This window comes from Anas acuta, chromosome 4, assembly GCF_963932015.1.
Source record: "Anas acuta chromosome 4, bAnaAcu1.1, whole genome shotgun sequence".
Lineage (NCBI taxonomy): Eukaryota > Metazoa > Chordata > Aves > Anseriformes > Anatidae > Anas > Anas acuta.
The window spans coordinates 62711558-62731409 of NC_088982.1; the positions used below are offsets into that span (position 1 = coordinate 62711558).

The following is a 19852-nucleotide window of genomic DNA, read 5'->3' on the forward strand; positions in this document are numbered from 1 at the left end:
AGAATTTATTGTTTTGGGACTGAAACGTTACCTGTTTCCCTAAAAATAAACCTAGGGGGTTTGTTTCAATAACACATTCCATTTACCCTCAGAATTCAGAGCTTCCACTTAAAGCCATATCACTCTTCAGATGAGCTGGGCATTTGTGATTTAATAAAAAATCATTATTTTATCTTTGTCATAGCACATTCAGAGTTTGTTACAAATTATGCAAATGTTTCTTATTACAGGAGGTTTAGAATTGAGCCTGAGGTATGTACAGGAGATTTCTTCATGCTCTGTATTAGCTAAAAAGGGCTGCAAAGGGATTAAAATTTGACAGTTATCAAATATGGGTAGGATATTATCACACAGAGGTTTTAGATTTATAAAGAGGAAAAAAATAACAAGCAAGAACAGCAAGTGAAAGCCTGGCTGCATCAGTTCTGATTCTCATTTGACTCAGATCCCGAGGCAGCATCTGAAGAACAGGAAAACCTAAAGAAGTCTTTTATGTTCGTTTGCTAAGAATCTTAGAATCATTTAGGTTGGAAAAGACCTTTAAGATCATCAAGTCCAACTGTTAACCTAACACTGCCAAGTGTACCACTAAACCGTGTCCCAAAGCACCACATTTACACATCTGTTGACTTTCAAACAGGATTACACCTGCACAGTATCTCTTTGTTAAAACAGGAGGAACAGGCTGCCCAGAGGAAGTGTGGATGCCCCACCCCTGGAGGTGCTCGAGGCCAGGCTGGATGGGGCTTTGAGCAACCTGGTCTGGTGGGAGGTGTCCGTGCCCATGGCAGGGGGGGATTGGAACTGATGATCTTTAAGGTCTCTTCCAAACCAAACCTCTATGATAAACTAGATTTAAAATCACTGGTGACAAAACTTAACCACAACTTATTTGTTCCAATAGCTACTTAACCACAGATTTTTGTATCTGATCTCTACTCCAGATTTCAATTTCCAACTACTGGATTTTGTTATTTCCTAGGGTCAAGCTCAAAGCTGTCAATTATCAGTGTTTTTGTTCCCTTCAGAGGTAATTATAGCCTACGAAGAAGTTGCTCATTTATCTTTGTTTTGATGAGACAAATACTGAAAGCTCCTGGAGTCTCTCTGTATAATGCATTATTTTCCAGCCTGTTTAACCATGTGTTTCCTCCAAACCTTCTCCAGCCTCACAACATTTCTTGAAATAATGTCTAGAACTGTACTTGATCCAGATGGGTGTTAAGTGGGGAGCTAGTGATGTCTTACACATACAGAGACCTCCTATGAGGTCAAGGGACTGTTCACAAAGAAGATACTTTTGCCCAGTAGCGCTACTCAGTTTCATTGACAGTAAAACGGCATAAGCATCTGCAAGAAAACTGGGTGAATATTATGGTTTTATGTATAGATACTTTACAGTAAAGTCATTCTGTCTGGCAGGATTCCAGTTCAGCTCTTTCAAATTATCAGAGAGAAGTCTGAAGAAATGGTTGAGGTTCACAAAATAAAAAAATAAAATAAAACCAACAACTTCAGGTCGATAGGAAGAGTAGGGTGCTCCTTCATTGCATCTCCTTTGCCATTTTCAGTGCCATACGCCCTTCTCAAGAAAAGCAGAATATAATAAAAACACATTAAACCTGTTCTTAATAAATATCACCTACTTTGAATGGGGGCAATGCCTTATGAATTCCTAAATGAAGACTTGTTATTTGGCTGCTATAATAGTCCCGTGGCTGATGGCCTTGATACGAAGTTGTAGTGGTGTATGGGGAGAGTAAAGACTGAGAGAGCTTCATCACAGAGGTGATGCTCAGCATAAGCATGCTCTGACTTAAGATCCAGAGACCGGAGCAGCTACAATTATAAGTCAAGAAGTTAGTGAGGGATCATCAGGACTTGTGTATAAAACATGTTCTGGCACTCCCTGCTTCAGTTTTTCAGATGAGATTATCTGGACATAGTCTGGGAAGGAATTTCAGCTTCACTTCTTATCTAAAGCTTTTGATACACATTTTTAATGGCAAGATAAAAATGCCTTGCACACAAAGTGATTCTTTTCTGTCAGATCTGGGAATTAGTGATAAATTCTGATGCAGCACCGTAAATAACTGTTTCCATTTAATGATGCTGAGCATGCTAGGCTGTGTCAATCATCCCTTGGAAATGAAGAGGAGATGTGATTTGAAATGGCAAGCTGCGGGTGTCTAATCAATAATCCCATTATGTGTCAAGCAAACTAAATTTGATTATCACAGAGCAGCTACAGTTTCCCTCGGTGAAGTTGCAACTCAAGTTGCCAAACTCCCAGTCTCAAAATCAGCAGGTTGAACTGGTGGAGAATTATTTAGGTTCCAAACGTGGAGATATCAAGATAGGAGGTCTGTGAGAGATAGCAGTCCCGTAAACTGCTGCAAACCACAAGAGATTCTGGAGAAGAGGCAAAACCACTAGTTTTCCTTCTAGAAATCTCTGCCTTCCCACCACCCCTTGAGACATCACTTTCTTCTCCAGGCCCTTCAGCGCATCCTTTTACCTCTAAGCCCTTTGAATTGTAACTAGCTCCAGACTTAGGGAAGCCATCTCACTTGTTCTATAAGATCATCAGGATTATTCAGCTCTTCTGCTCCTGCTCTTCCTAGCACAGTCCATCTTGTAGATTGTTCTTTTTCATTGACACACCCACAAAGACACAATTTCTGCCTTGCTCTCCAACCTTGCAGCAAGATAACTACGAGACCTGTGCAGGCATAAGCTGTAAATCAAAAGGATATTGCAAGATCCAACGGTATATTTCTACTGGGGGTCTGCACGCAAGATTTCATGGCATCAGCCCAGGCCGCCCAACCATTTCCTTGGTCTGGTCTCCACATTCACAATAATGTCAGTCCAAAGCTGTGTTCTGCTTACTTGGTATCTACATGTACGCTAATGCCACTGGACCCCTTGGGAGATGCAAATGCAGCAGCTGTGTCAACACCACTGTGAAGCATCCGTACCCAAGCAGCAGCTTGGGCCCATTACGATTCAACCCAAGTCAGTACAAAAACAGATTCTGCTGCAAGCTACCATTTGTGGCGAATCTATATTAAAAATAATGCTACAAATTGCACTAAACAGGGTGCCCGTACCTAGCTGTAGGCTGGTTTGAATAAACACATGGTCTCTTTGGAAGCGATAATGGAATTATTTTTCTCTTCTGTAGTGGCAACATGGTGAGAGGTTTGTGAAGATCAAGGGATAAAATGGGCTCATTTACATTTCAGAGACTCCAGCTGGAAGTGTTTCCTGTCTGTGAAACAGCAATGTTGTTTATAACCCTGAGATTAAGTTTTCTCATTCCTTATGTAAAGCATAAAGAAGTTTTGACCTGTATTTACTAAATTAATATTCTAATTAATGCCGAAAGTTTCACTCCAAGATGAGGAATTGTTTATTAAATTAGATCCAAGATTTTAACGCAGTAATGACTAACAGTACTTTGGAACATACCAATATATGAGGACCAGCTCTCACACATTAACTACATACAGCTTGGGTTTTTTAGGGAGTTCCAGTCCCAGCTAAGTGCCTGCAGACACGTTCCAAAGTACCTGGCAGAAGCCAGCAGCTTCTCTGTCTTGTCCTTTGGCAGAAAACACTGCTGCCACCATCACAACTGCATACAGCCAAAGCAGGAGCCTCTAGCTTATTGCAGAGGCATGCAACCAGGCAGCAGCAGGGGCACAGCCACGCTCCTCTTCTTCAGAGCCCTTACACACAAATTGGAGTTGTGGCTCTGCTTGTGGTGAGCTGACAGATAATATACCCCTTCACCTTGTCCACTAGAGCTCAGCAAACAAGGTCTCAGGTCTGCCAAACACAGCCAAAAGGCAGGCGGCAGAGCAGTGGCAGGGCCTTAGCTGTAATTCTCCTGTGACTTGCAGTATATTTTGCTCTTACTGCCATCTATTTATTTATTTGTTTATAAAGTTCTCCCACCTCTCAGCAGCAAAGAAGATTTTTCCCTTCATCAAAATGGGCATTTCCTCTTATTATTTTCTGAAATAAGGCCCCAGCTTATCTGAGCTCCTGAAGGCACCAGTTGCCCTCAGGAAAGCAGGCAGCTCGCTCATTTTCGGACTGTGGGAGCTGGTGTTGCCTTTTATAATGAGGGGCGGACAGCAGGGGCAGGATGTGTTTGTTACTTCATTCCTCAGCCTTCCCCATAACCCTCCTTAAATTCTGAGTGTCTCCTTTATCCCTTGTCACCTTTCTCTTCCCTAACAACCTGGCTGTAACAATTACAGTTAAACCTAAAAGACCTGAGGCGGATTACATGGCTGTGACTCGGGTTTGGTGACATTGGCCAGAGCAGCGCACACAAGTACGAGAAAGGTAAGAGCTTAAGGAGCTAAACCTTTGTTCTGCACAAACCAAAGAGCATCTGCCCCGCTGTGCTTTGACAGAAAAGACAGGTACTGACTTAAAAAAGCCTGTATACATTGCGCTTCCCAAAGAGCAACACTCAGGACATCACACGCTGCCTTTGTTGGGTATAGAAAAGAGAGCAAGACCAGACGACTGTGAGGTTTTCCTATTGACATCAGTAGGAATCCAGACACTGCACGTTGTTGCTTCACCATTCTTTCTTGTGTAACAACTGCAAGTAGCAATAGCATTTTAATTTGGACTGGATTACTTAAAATTGTCTTTTAAAGGAACTCTGCTACCACCCACTTTTCCTAAGCAATGGCCCCATGTGATGGGCGTGTTTATTAATCAAAATTCCTGTTAATGTTCCTGGAAATGTTGCCTTATTGAAGTTTTTTCTTCAGGGTCAGTGAGTTTCTAAGGAATAAAAGGAAACAAAAGCTGCATTTTCCTCCTGCCATGTTCATTACAAGGGTCTTCATTCAGCAAAGCGCCTTCCAGCTTTGAGTGTAAGAGCAAGCCCACTGAAGCTAACAGGATTATTCCAAGATGGTATAATTTTTTATTATTTTTTTTTTTTTCCAGAGAAAAGTTAGCTGGGATTGTTCTCCCATGACACGCAATATAAAGAGTTGGGGAATGCTCTTACACATCAGCTGCCCCAGCTTCCATTCAGTTCCCTGTACATTGCCACTCCCATGTCTTCCCCAGCAAGGCACCTTTCCAGATGGACTGCAAACGTTGTGGAGAAACTCTCCAAACCAAATATTACAGACCTGTAGCATGCTGACCTCATACTAGAGAATTCAGAAAGCTGATATTCATAAACAGAAGGAAGCCTGGAGCAATGTAAGTGTTAAACTCAGACCCTGCAGCACTATTTCCTGAGCTCTGATCCTGCCAGCAGTCTTCTGCTGTGGATCAGCACAAGCAGATGAGGATGAGACTGTGATGGCTCTCACAAATGGCTTTGGGCAGAAGGAAGTTTTGCTGATGATTCGTTAGCACACTTCTCTAAGTCAAGCAGGGTGTATAAGAATTGTTGTGCTTTGGGCTGAAGATCTCTGCAGCCCTACCGTCCACTATAAGATTTGTCAGAAATTCCGAAACTTAAGAAAGGAACTGGATTCTGTTTCTCCTGAAAAAAATAAGAAAGAAAAACAAACAAACAAACAAACAAACAAAACACCAACATTGGGACATTTTCCATGCCCTGTGCTCAGCTCTGATAAAAAAGGTGTTGGCAACATAGATACCCAACAAGGACAATTAGCTTACCATTAATACCCTTCTTAATTTAATAACTCTGCACTTTTTAATGCCGATTCCACTGTTTCCAAGCAAGGACTAAAACATGCTCCCAGACATTTCCATAAAGAGCATTGAATGCATAAGATGTACATGCCATTGTACTCAGTACGCTTAGGAAACAGATAATCCTATTCATCTAGCTTTGCCTTATCAACTTAAATAGGTTCTCACGTACCAGGTGCCTTCAGTGTTTGAGTATTGAAATTGCAGAGTACATACATTATTAATGCTTCTAGGAATAGACATAGTACTTCATAAAATATAAGCAGCAAGGTTTCAAGGCAGTGGCACTACTTGCTTTTAACAGTAGTGAAAAACCATATCCAGGAATCTAAAACAGCTTAATGCTCTACTGAATAGAGAGAAATAGCAAGCTAAGCTATATAGAATATGGCACTATCCCAAGCCACACTTGAATAAAGAGCCAAACATTTTGTAGAAAGATTCTGCAGTTACAGCTAAACAAAACACACAGTACCCACAAGCATGAATGAAGCATCCTCAGTAAGACATCCTACCCCCACAAAGGGCTTCCAGGTGGGTTACACTGCCTAAATCCCACATTCACAAAGCTTAACTTCTGCCCAGTGCAAGGTCTCTTCAATGCAAGGGGACATTTCTCAGAAGTGGAGGTCAGACTTGCTGCTATGCCAATGGAAAGAAACTGGTGCATCTTTATAGCACCTTATTAAATCCTTAAAATAACGGGAGTGATGAACTCCACAGTTCAGGGCAAGAGCATCTCCTACAGGATGATTTTTTCTAGTGACCAGCAACGTGCTAAATCACCTCGTATTACAACTCCACCTACCAATGTCACCAAGCGTTGCTTTGCTTTTCCATTTCAGAATCTGTATCTCTCGCCTAAAAGCTGCCACCTTCTACCTCTGTGTTAAATACTTCCAGCTTTATTCTGAGATATCCAAGAAGTCATGGTGAGGAAATAAAAGGCTGGATTCTACAGCTGGTTTTAGTGCACAGTACACTTTATACTTTAATCCACATTTTTAATAGGTTAGAAAGTTTAAAAGCACAAGGCTGCAACATTCCTGCAGGTGAGTCCCATTGCTACCTTCCCGCAGTGTTATTTACTACTACTGGAATATTTTGCAGTTTGTTGAAGTTGTGAAACCAGTGAAGGTGGTATCGTGCACCTGTAGGCTGGCTGTCCCATAATAGCAACTCCTGCACTTTTTCCCATACAATTCCTGCATTTTTCCCCTTTTCTCTTGGACTACTCTTCATGGAAGGAGCTACTGTATGCTGTGGCTAACCTAGAGCAAACATCATGCAGATTATGCCAGCTGCTCTGGGCAGGCCAGCAGTCAAGCTAGCTGCTGCCCAACAATTCCTAAGAGCCAAGTTTTGGGTCCTGCCCTCAGCAGGGGCACTAATCTGCAAAGCTCACCTCTTCCATCCACTACAACACAATTACCTTAGATAGTCCTCTTTCCAACTGGGCCAAGAGATTTTTACAAGTACCGAAGGAGCTGCCTAACAATTTAATTACCTCAGTCACTCCTCTTGGAAAACAGGGCTAAAAAAAATGAGGACTAAAGAAATAACCACCAGTTACCTGAGAGCCCACTGACAACCATCTCCTCCTCCTCCAAATCACCCTATCATCCTTCCATCATCTACAAACAGGCACACATATGCATACACATACACACTCACTTGTACTGGCATTTTAATTTCTCAAATCATGCCTTTTCATTGCTGTTAATGACATGAAACCTTCTATTTGTTCTTAACGTGGAATACAAAAAAAAATAATAATGAAGTAAAAAGACACCTGCTTCTCCAAAACATCATATTATATTTGAGTGAGCAATAGGAAAAATAAAAGTGTATGCATTTAGCACATGATAACTGGCAGTTCTCTCCTGTGAAAGAGGGGAAAGCATCTGAGCAAACTCAGTCAGGCAAGGGTTTACTGATTACAGGATCCTCTCTGCAATTGTATCTGGGGTTGGGTGAAAAAAATGGTGAGGGGATCAGGAGGGATGAAAAATAAGACATTAAAAAACAAAAGAAAGGTAGGTGCATTACCTACATGCGTTACACAAATAAGACAGGGAATGATTAAGTAGGAAAAAGTGATAGAGAAAAGCTTCTGTTAGGGGTGCAGAAGCAGGTGAGCAGGGCCTGAACTTTGACAACAGCTCTGAATAATTAGGGAAGAATAAAAGGACCCCAGAAGAGCCTCCAAAGGGATCTCATGTTGACATGAGGGACTGGATGTTCTGCATTGAGGTTACTCTCTCTAACCACACCAGTTCCTTCAGTATCTTTTGAAAGAAAGTCCGATTCCTCCCTCCCCACCCAGCAGCCCTCTATCCCCCCTCTTGCTTCCAATGTCACTTTCCCTAAGCTGAAAGGGGTCCCCGAGCACTGCCACCAGCTCAGGGAAGTGGATTGCTCTGTTCAAGTTCCTAGCAGGTCTAAGCCATCAAGAAGGAAGTGCTGCTTTGTTGCCTGGCAACTCAAAATAGCCGTCAGTAATACGGCTCACAAGGTAGAAATTTCCAAAGCACCTAGCTGCTTAAGCTCCATTTCCGAAAGATGCTTAGGAGTTCAACTTCTTCTGAAGGCTCCTATTTGACTTAAGAAGGCCTTTAAAAATGGCTTTCTAAGTTCAGGTGGTGTTTAAAACGTGCTTTGGGCTAGCATGGAAACAAAACTGAGAATATAGCAGGATTTTCTAAAAGTACCTGACCCACTTCTGGGTTTCCATGCATCCCTTCCACCATTCATCTGCATGTCCTGAGAGCTGAATGGAGGCCATCTGCAGTGCAAACTTTGGTTTGGTTTGATTTTTTTTTGTTTCAGGATGAAAGCAAATGCTTAAGGAAGCTGAATAGAGCCTACTCTGACATGCCGATATATGACAGCTGGCTCCAGGTAAAGCAATCCGTCAGGTCCTCGCTTGTGCCTATTTGCAGGGATTTAAGAGACAGGGATGAGTTTCCAAAACACAGCATGTGGCTTTAAAGCCGTGAAATCTACTCTCCTGCTGTACACCGAGAGGGCTGCAGGCATGCAGATATGTCAATTATTTTCCTTGACCAGCTTGTGAAACAATCCTTAATCCCTAAAATGTTCTGACACTGAACCTACAGAGTTCCCGCTACAGAGAGAACAGCCAGGAACACGCTGTATGTATTACCTTCCTACACACCAGTTTATTTATAGCATAATTGGCAGAGTGTAGCTATTGTAAGAATGAAAATGAAGAGCGCACATCAGCTTCTACTCCTCAGATGGAAGGTCTTTTTCCAGCTAGGGAAGTATCTGCAGTGCTGGTTAAGTCAGCTAGGACAACCCACTCAAGGTAGCAGGGAACGGATCCCATTTGGGCATCTTGGTGGCAAGGAAGATGTTCCAAATGGGACTTGCTAGGGCAACTGCAGGTACCCATGTGCAGTACAATGGATGGTAAGAGCAGACAGCTAGGGAGAGACTCCTAGGGGCTTCCCACTGCCTGCCAATGCAGACAAATCCAGAAGGATTTCATAGAAGGCAGCAACTCAACTGCTAAGAACTCTTTTCCAAAATACATGGCACTCCAGCCACGGCCCTGTGATTCTCGTTTAGTTTTTAAGAAGGGTTTAGCTCTCGTATTTAAATCTACATCTCCAAAGTTTTCCCAAAGGCAAAGGACACAGTCACGAGGGTTTCATTAACAATGGGGTGGGGGGACAAAAAAACAAACAAACAAACAAGCCACCACCAACATGATGCCAAGATTTGCCTGGAGTTAATGAAAGCACCCAGTTCTAGTTAATTTTCCTTCTTTCTTGCTACAGCTGATAAACACACAACAATGCACCATAAAAATGAGCAAATCTCCTTCCCTATCCAGTCTGGCATCTACACGCAGCTGCAAAGATAGATAGTGAGAAGGCTTAGACCCAGCTGGCAGAAATGTCAGGTCTTTCAGCTCTATATCTCTATTATATCAAATACAAACAGCATCAGCTCGTAGCTGTGCCAGTCCTTGGGAAATGCAAGTATTTGGATGTAGAAGAGAGATTGGATAAATCTAAGCCTGGACATGGCTGGAGAAATTACAAGGAAGCAGGGTGAAAGGAAGAGCCAGAAATAACTTTAAAAGGCTTGCTTTCACTGTGTATCACCAGCTCTCACATTTATCTCTCCTTTTACACATGCCTGATCTCAAAATTACTGGAAGCTGCTCTCTGGCCTCTTTATTGATGGGCCCTTCTCCCACCGACAGAGGACCAGGATATCGCACCCACCCTCCAGCAGAGGCTGGGCAAGAATATCTGCCCACTTCTTACCTGAGATTAACTTAAAAACAATGGCTTGTGCAATGCTGCTTTCTTCACAGCTGCTGGAGCCAACACCTTCCTACAGCAAACACCCCCTGGCACAAGTCAGGGTGACCGATTTAGGAAGAACCGAGTGCGTTTCTTAGTTTTATTTTTTGGTCTTCATATTTGAGAACAGGGTAGGATGAGTCTTTCAGGGACTGCTGTTCCCTTGGAGGGACCATGTTGTCCTGCATGATCACAGCAGGGATGTTACCTGAAGAAGCTGGCGCTAATTCTTGATGATCTGGCTGTTGTTAGACAGAGACTTGTGGTAAACATGGGTTTAATTGGCAATAGGCTAATATCTACGAAACTCCCTGCTGAAGTTAGGTAGAAAGATCATAATCTTCAGCACACTCAAGAAAAAAAAAAAGAAAAAAAAAAGGAAAAAAGAAAAAAAAAGGGAAAAAAAAGTTCATTTTAGAGCTCTCTCAAAACTTAGAATTAGCCTATTTTTTTTAGGTCTAATCTCTGAATCCAAAGCCTTAAAGATGAGCTAAGAGAGGGAGCAAAATAGAGATGAGTATTCACATGGGGCTCCTACCTGAATGGTCAGAGTATGATGGTGCTGTTAGGAGGGTGCAGACAGGTTTGCAAGTACCTGTTTTCCATCCATCCTGAAACCAGAAAGGCTTCATTTTCTGATACCCTGAATAGAGCTATAAACAACATGATTTCACAAGCAAATTTTTTTTTTTCAATATGTAGTTTCTTCCAGTTGCAAACTTTGACATCATCCATGTAAAGAAAAGCCCCAGCTCATACATTTGCACGCACACTTCGCCATCCTGCACAGAATATGGGAAGACTGGGAATCCAGATTTCTGGGATGACTTTGCCTGCTTCAGCATGGGGCCAATAGATCTCAAATCCCCACACTGCCAGAACCAAAAATCCAAGAAAATTAATTACTCATCAGGCTCAAGGGAGCCCTAGCCTAGCCCAGGACCACACTCCCTAGGTTCTGCCTGACCTCAGGAACCAAAATACTTGCGAAGCTCCTGTGACTGGCTTCCACAGAGCTACTGTGCCTGCAGGGTTAATCCAGTCTGCTAGGAAATAGGTCTGGAAATGGAAACGTCAAATTGTTGGAAAATTTGTTTTTAAAAAACAAATGCTGCGAGGCTTTGGCAGCGATTCGATTCTCCTAAGCAGCTCTAGATCTCGTCTCAGAGAGCGTGTTGCTGTGACCAAGCAGTTTACTTTCAGTTGTCTTCTAATGGCTGTGAAGGGAAGTCTTCTCAGCACAAAAAGTCTTGGGAAGATTGGCACTGCTTGGACTCAGTTCAAAGACTACAAGAGTACAGAAACTCAGCTTTCTCCTACATATGGTCTTTCCAGATTGCAGGAAGGCATGTTCCTCAAATAGCGTATGGGAAGTTGCTCATCTGCTGCCAAAGGTAGTCAGTAAATTAGCAGTGAGCATCACTTCTCAGATAAGCCGATTGCTAGAGCAGTGGGAAACTGTGCTTGGAGAGCGACTGGGTGTTGGTCCAAATGTCTCTGCTTGAATGACTGAGGCCATGAATTCTCCATCATTTCCTCTCAATGTTAATTTAAAAAAATGAAAACTTAGATGCTGTAAAAAGTTGTTCTGTGTTCCTTCAACTCAAGCAAGACCAAGTGATAGAAAGTAAAGCATCCCTGTACTTCGCCATACAATCGCAAACAAGTAGATGAACAAGATGACTCTGGAAAGTCATATTGATCTATGAAGTTGCTTAAAAAGCTTCAAGGCAACTTTATCAAACCAACGTTATCAACAGAATTTCTTTCTGAGCCCAAACTTGTACACAGAATTCTAAGTCCTCAGAGAAAAGCAATGTCTGCCAAGCAGCAAGCAACAGATCTCATTCACATAACACCCTGGGACTGTTCCCTGAATTTTTTGTTGCTTCCAAAATAAGGTGGTCACTTTTTTCTGTTTTCTAGGGTACACATTTGACAAGCCATTCATCAGTGGAGATGTCCTCATTTGCATTCTTCAACACGACCAGATGCTACCTCCCGTGTATTCCTGAAATAGAGCATCCGGGAAGAGATTTCCAGTGCAAAATCCCAGTTGCAGTCTTCCCAGATAGGGTTAATTCAAACCGACTCCCAGTCTGAGAAATCATAAGAATTTTAATCCTTTTCTCCAGGACACTCCACTGAAAATCCAGAACAGTATTTTCTAGGTAAATAAATAAAAATTTTCTCAAACTGGCATTAGGCACTGGATCCCTGTGCACCAGTGACAGACAGCTGTATTTTGAAACTGGGAAGTTTCACTTAACGCTAACTTCTTCAGCAGGTCATTGCTAGTTCAGCATGACGGTCAAGATTAAGGAAACGTGGTAACACCCTCGCCAGAAGGGTCCAAAAGAAGCATTTCCAGAGAAATACAAGGAAACAGAACCAAAACAGAAAAACTCAAACCAAAGCTCGCAGTGTTTGCAGAACGGACTAGCCCCATGATTTACTGGATAAATATGTACCAATCTACTGATCGGTAAATATACAAAAGCTTTTCTTAAAAAGAAAAAAATATATAATCCTCTGTACTTACACACCCCTAGCTGATCCCTACCCCAGGGGATTACAGACATTTCTCTCTCAGTGACAGCATCGTGGTCTCACAATGGAAAGGAATTTAACAATAAATTCACAATTCACCATGTTCCAGGCCAACAGCAGAAGCAATCATATAAGCAAGTGGTGTAAAACTGGAATTATATCCAAGAAAACATTTATTGATAGGAGACAAGCCAGTTACTTGAGCAGGTGAATAAAGAGGATGACAAGTATTCTTGTCCACCCTTCTCATTATTTTTGAAACTTATCTGAAAAATACAGACTTTCCTTCACATATATACTTGTAAATGCCTTCCTCATTATCTGGAAATTAAAGTGTCTCACGTACTTAATATCATTCAAAACAAAGCCTTCCTACAGTATGTATGCATGAAAGTGCATGCACACACACGAACATTTAAGTGTCTGCCTTTGAATGAGCAACTTTCCCCTCGGATGGAAACGCAAGGCTCACAGAACACATACACCTCTGCTGAATCCCAAGTCAACCTCCCAGCCCAAGAACTGTCAGGCTGAGGAGTAAAACTGAAGTCCTGAGAAACTTTGAGCATCTCTGACTTCATCTCTAGGCAAGAGGAGGTCTCCACCTTGTTGTGACACTAAAACCTATTTTGGTAAATGTTAAAAGACCTCTCTCCTAATCTTTGGACATGTCCTTGTTGCAACTGTTTTTGAGGCTTCATTCAGTTACTTCTAAAGCCCAACCTTAAACTGTGCCATGTTTGACGATATCATCATCTTATACCATTGACCTTTTATTCCCTTCTTTTCTCAGTATTAAATGGTTCTCAATCAGATTTAAATTTACTTCCAACGTCATCTAGACTAACAAAATTAGCTGCCATTGCCTTAACTTCATATTCAAGCATGAAGCTATTTTAATAAATGTCAACGAGCAAATTAAATATTTGAATTTTGATGTTCGTCTCCAGAAGCATAAGAGATTTAATGCTCATCTAAGGAAAACCGTGATTAACATTCAGGTCAGACCCAACCAACAAAACCTGTTAAGCGTTCGGGGCTTACACATTCCTAGGGAGTTTTGGAAGCGCTAGTCATAAGATCTGTTTGCATATAAACACATGTGACAAAACTGACAAGCCAATCATGTACAATTTAAATATTTGCAGATTACTACAACATGGTTATCGCTGGCAGAACTGGTGACATGGATGCTGTTGCTATGGGAGCTGGATTGATGGTTATATAATGCAGGGTGCATTATATACCATGCCAGTTAAAGCATGCATGAGATTGCTTTGTAGCAGCCAAATGCATATCATTTTACTGTGGTCAAATTCTATTCAGGACATGGAGGAAAACAAGGCCTGGCTTTAGCCTGCCTTTGCTTCTCACACAGGCCCTGCAATGGTTTGTAGTTGCTCAGATATTTTACTGGTATCTGCCAGGTGGGAACACATCCTATGTTCCAGCCAGCTTTGACAGGTCTGCTCGGGGTATTCCTGGCTTACCTAAACCCTCTGACACACGACATTGCATTTGCAGACTAGCTGCATATAGAAATGCAGCCTGTCCTGTTGATTTAAGCAGCAGACAACAGGACATGGAAGGATAGCATGTTTGGGGGGCACTTTATAACATGTTGTGTATACAGACCTCACTAAATGAGCAGCCCTTCTACTGCATTCCCTGTTACCCCTCCCACATTAATCAGCAACACTCAGCGCCAAGATAAAAAGATGTAGTTTTGGTCAGGTCCTTGACTGTCATTGATAGACTCCAAATAAATGCTGTCTTGAAACAAGGCAAAAAAAAAAAAGATGTGATTGATAGTGTAAAGAAATAAGAGATGGGGCACTGAATTCCATTTGTGAAGAAGTTAAGAAGCAAAAAGAAATCAGCTTTACCTGGAATCCTCCATGACCAAGGCACACACGGAACAGTTGTTCAGGTTGTTAATAACATTGTAAGCTGAAAGCAAAAACCTAATGAAAGGAAAACCTGAGCAGAAGATGAGTGCTGGCATCCAGCAGACTATCTTTAAAGTTAAAGGAATTCACTCCCTGTACATCCTACACAAAATGCTCCGGGCCTTGCTGTTGTTTACTGCTCCTGCCTAAGTAATCGCTGGGGTAAGGCTGTGGGAAGTAGCTGTGATGGTGACAAGCGACTGGACAGTGCTGCAGCCACAGACAAGCCCTTAGGAAGGTTAGTACTGAAAGAACCAAGAACACAATGAACCCAAACCCTGGCCCGCAACTCCACTTGAAACAGGAAGGAAAAATCCTCTCAGCAGAAGCACTCTTTGGAGTTTAACCCCTGGTTATTAACAGGATCACCCTGAGTCTCAGTCACTGTAATTCACCATTCAAACAGAGCAGGCGTGTATACAAAGGAGATGGGCATGCTATGGTACAGCAAACATTTGCTTTCCATCCTCAGATAATCCTACCCATGTGTCACTGAAGTCAGTGCACCAGAAAATTCTAATTTCCCATTAGAGCTAATATTGTGGGCTCTGGGGTCAACTTGTGCTCTCTGTTAAGAGACTGTAAATTCAAAGATTTCAGTGAAGTCATCTCAGATTTATGAAAGTGCATTTGGCCTTGTGACTCCCTGAACTTTATGCCAATTGAGATAATTCCGTGCGTTAAATAAAAATAGAGAAGCCAGGTTATGATCATTTCAACACCAATTTATTTGAACAGAAGCTCTGCAAAGAAGTCTTCAGAGGAAACTACTATTAAGACAGCATTAAAGGAGCTGAGAAATGAAACTAAAGAGTTGAAGGATGCTCAATTAAAGAACATGACAATCTAAATATAGGCTTTGTTACAAGACGCCACTGATAGAAACAATGGGACCTAACTGGTTGGGAAGGCCTACTGGAAAAAAGTGTGGAATAGCAGAACCAGAAAACAGAGGCAAATTCTTTCACTATTAACTTTCTTTGACTGCGCAGAGCTTTAAGGTGCAAAGTTAAGTAAAAGCAGCATTGCCTTCTAGACTTCCAGAATGAGAAGTGTTCCAGCGCTTGAACCTCAGGACTAAAAGGAGACTAGTCAAGGTTAAAAACAACAGAAAACTAAGAAACAAAATGGAGAAAATGAGATCTCTCGTGTCCTGTGTCTGAAATCTATCTCACCTACCCCATCTGAGTGCTGCTGCAAAGAGACCCCAACACAATTCTTTTCCTCCAGACAGGACACATGAAAAAAACCGAAATTATCACAAAAGAAACAGGTTGCTTTCAGTTCGGTCCCCCTGCCCTTTACCAACTCCCGATATCACATTAGGATCCATATGTATTGGGGTCCAGAACCTGCTAAATTTCCACCATCTGGAGGCACCCCAGGATACCCGTACCTTGTAGTGGTTCCCTGCCCAGCACCTGTATACCCTTTAGCTATTGCAGTAACTAAGGTTGTTAACTAGTAGTCCTCATTAGCAGGTTGGCTATCCAAGCTGAGAGTTGCAAAAATAACATGAAGTCCCTTTTGTCACTGTGTCTTTGACTGTATTGAGCTTCATCCCAGCTCAAAACGATAAGGAATCAGAAGGCCACATTAAAGGATGTAGTTACGGGGAATCTAAATTCACTGTCCTTCCCAGAAACTCAGAAGTTATAAAAAGTCTCAAAGTTTTCCAATTTTGACTAAACAAAACACATTGCAAACCTCTTTCTCGTCTAATTTATATGGCATTGCATTTAAGATTGCTTGAAACTCATGTGTCTTTTCAAATGAAGCAAACATCAGCTGCTGGGAAATCTCACAATGGCTCATCTATTTTTACTTCTTTCAGCATCCTTACTAATTTAAAACACCATCATTCATAATAGCATGTTATTCAAATCTTAGCAAGAACAACCCCTTCAGAGGCCGGTATTTGGTAAGGCTCTGTCATACCCAATCAAGTTTAATTGAACAACAATAACGATTGCTTCCGGGACCTGGGATGCAACTGGAAGGTAGTTGAAACGGAGCTCAGGATCCTTGCTGCTTGCATTTGTTAGCAAATAACTATCATCTACCTACAGTCGGTTTATTTCTTAAACTCCTAATAGTAAGTTTGCATCTGAATATTTTCTTGCCAGAGGAAAGCATCCCTGGGCAGCACGTTTAATACAATTGAGTTTGTTGATTTGTGATTTGTTATTCTCTTCCTTTGTGTTCTAGGCTTCTCAGCCTGCTGATGCATTACCTCCCCGTGGGCAATGCCCACTGAGTACATAACGCTGTGATTCAAGGTACTTGATAAATGTTAGTTTGATCCCAGGGTATTTGGTTGAAACACCTGCCACATGAAAATAATTTGCATCTTTTTCTGCTGCCAGAAAAAGATCTGTTACTGTGGAAGCTGAAGTGTAGCCAACCTAGATATATCCAGCTCAACTTAGGAACAGAAAGACAGAGTAAGGTTAAAACAGTATCAGCTCTTCCCCAACAACTGAGAAGAAGAAAAATACGTTTTCTGAGTCCTTCTTAGTATTCTATATAGCCCAGGTGCAGCCAGCGACAGACCCACTCAATATGTTGTAATACACTTTGGCAGGGTACTCACACACGTCAAGACAAGTTGCAGAATTGCTATCTGTCCTTCCTGGCTTTATCAGCTTGTGAAGTGATCCTAAACAATCCAGGGGAGTGATGGAAGTTCACTACTTTGGGATATCAGGTTAAGGAGAACAAAGCTGAAAAAATATTCTCAAGGGACCAATCTTATTATGGCAGTGGTATTTCAAGTGCTATGGTCAGGAGGATGGATTTTAAACTTATCTAGGAGCCTACAGATGCTGAGAAGATGCCAAATAGAAACCTCAAAGGCACTGGTAAACCTAGTTCACACTAGTCTTAACCTTCTGATAGAGTGAGAAAATCCCCCCTCCCCAAAAGTCCTCATAAACTCAGAAAGATACAGCATAAAATGCTTGACCAGTTGTGTCAGTACCAAGCCAGGAACCCAGACACAAAGTTTTGGGGGGCCATACTTAGGGTATTCAGGCACTGAATAACCAGTGCTTTTGCACTACAGGATTTGCCAGGTTCCCAGAAAAATTATATGGTAGAGTAACTAGATACCACATCTTCTCAAACCCAAACCAGTGCTTCCTCCAGACTTCTGGACAAGTCTTTGGAGCTTGCATGATGCCCATGTGCCTTTGTACAAACAATCTGCACCAGGTATCCTCCACATGCACCAAGGAAGCAAACCCTTCAAGACATGACTGGCATTTTCCCCAAGCACAACTGCTATCTGTATCATGTGCTACTCGTTTGAAGAGTTTAAGAAGGTTTCTGGTCCTCAGAGTGAAATTACCTGTGAATTAAAAACAGAGATGAAAACATGGGACTTGCTAATGTTGTGCTGCAGATAATAGAATTTTCTTTGAGGGATTAAATACAGCAACACAGCATTTGTATGTACTGCTGGCTCACTTTTTTCAGGTTCTCTATCTTTCATTCAGCTCTGTCAGGGAGAAAATTCTTAACATTTGGCACTTCGCGTAGGTCAGCATTTACCGATTTTCTAAGGCAAAGTCAATGGATTTGTTTCCTTCCATTTATCTGAAATACTGTCTGCTATATGTTTGTCAGTTCAGTCATTTTAAAAAAAAAAAAAAAGCTAAAAACATTCATCTCCACACCAAAGAACTGCACTGTCACTACAATAAATGAATTAAGAAAGGACTGGAGCGAGGGGGTAGATCCTAGATAATTTGAGGATATTTTTATTTGCCACTCCTGAGATTAACTTAGATGGGATGTAAATGCATGAGTTTCTGTGCGCAGCACTTTAGCTATCAGTCTCTTTTCTCAGCAGATTTTTGTGCTAAGATTATCTGATTCTCAAACATCTACTGAAAGATCTGGACAGGGTCGAGTGCTCATGGTGAAATGCTAACACCTAACAAAATATTGCTGCTGGGTGCTGCCATAATAGTGTCACGTCTTTTGATCAAGGGCCTTCAAACACTATGGGTTTTTCTTTGTTGCAATGTCTTGATGAGATGTCCACCGATTACTTCTTATAGGACTACTGCCACTATGGGGTGGTACAAATATTATGGTCCTGGGCTGCATCTTTAATTCACAGTGTTTTTCCTACTGTGGGATTGGTGTGACTGTAAAGAAGTATTTGCAAATATTCTGCACAATGCATTAGCCATTCTCTTGGCATCTTTGGTCGCCACCTAGGATTCATTTACCACTGAATAATGATGTTCTTCACCCACCAAAACCACTGCAAGATGTCAGGTAGGGGCAACACCAACACGGGCAGCAGCACGTACTGGCAGCAGATAGATGGCTTAAAAGACGGCTCCCTCCCCTGAAAGTTTCTCAAGTACCATTGATCTGCTAAACATGCTGCTTCTAAGCTGTGGCATTGCATAGCTGGCTTCAAAACATCAGCACTTCTTACAGCATTAGAAGACTACAAACGATCTTTATGCTTAAAAGTCTTTTTCAGAAAATTTAAAGCAAAACAAAGTACTTTAGTAAATGCAAGTACTTTCGTTTAAAGACAAATGCTCGTGTTTGTGGTAAAGCAAAACAAGAAGTTACAGTGCCTGTGGTATTTCTTCATGTCTCAGGACCTTTGAATATTTATTGCCACTGAACTGCAAAATGCTAGTGGCCAAAAACTAGACCCTTTAATTTGAACACTTAAATTGTAGCTAAGGCCCACTCTGAGGTTGCCACCATCTACAAAGCTCATCAAAAGTCACCAGGATATCACCCCATATACCTATCACAGATGGCAGTGCTGTTTAGTTTGTTCTCAGTTTGCCTTACCTTATGTTTTCTTCTAAAAGCTGTGGCTGGCCAGGAGGGAACAAGGCACATATTTGCCTTGTTCTTGTTCCTGCTCTCTAGGCAATAGACACATCCAGAAGGCAGGGGTGGCTCTTTGATAAAATGGCCCAAGACCCCTGGCTTTAAAGCAGACTGAATGGATCCAACCCTTATGTGCCAGAGCACCATGCCATGCCGAGTCCCACATCTGATCCTGTGCCCAGCCTGCTCTGGATATTAAAAAAATAAAAATAAAAATAAAAATAAAAATAAAAATAAAAATAAAAATAAAAATAAAAATAAAAATAAAAATAAAAATAAAACCTCTCCCCATTTTTCTTCTGGCTCAGCAGACTGAGTGCAGGGTCAGAGGGATGTGAGTGCATGGGAGGTGGCAGGACCTCATGGTCAGGAAGGTGATGGGAAGGACAGGCTTGTGGTGATTACACTGATCTTGGCTGCCATGGATTTCCAGCC

At 41.8% G+C, this 19852-nt stretch overlaps 1 long non-coding RNA gene across 6 annotated transcripts in view; it reads right to left on the reverse strand.

Moving 5' to 3' along the window:
- LOC137856342 (uncharacterized) overlaps positions 1–19852 on the reverse strand; it is a 298868-nt gene that overhangs the window by 155629 nt on the left and 123387 nt on the right. Inside the window, exon 11 of one of the 6 annotated variants that reach the window (XR_011096370.1) lies at positions 10624–12216. The exons of the other annotated variants lie outside the window; for them this stretch is intronic. This is a non-coding gene — a long non-coding RNA (uncharacterized lncRNA). Of the gene's footprint in view, positions 1–10623; positions 12217–19852 lie in introns of those variants that run through there. 6 annotated transcript variants of the gene reach the window in all.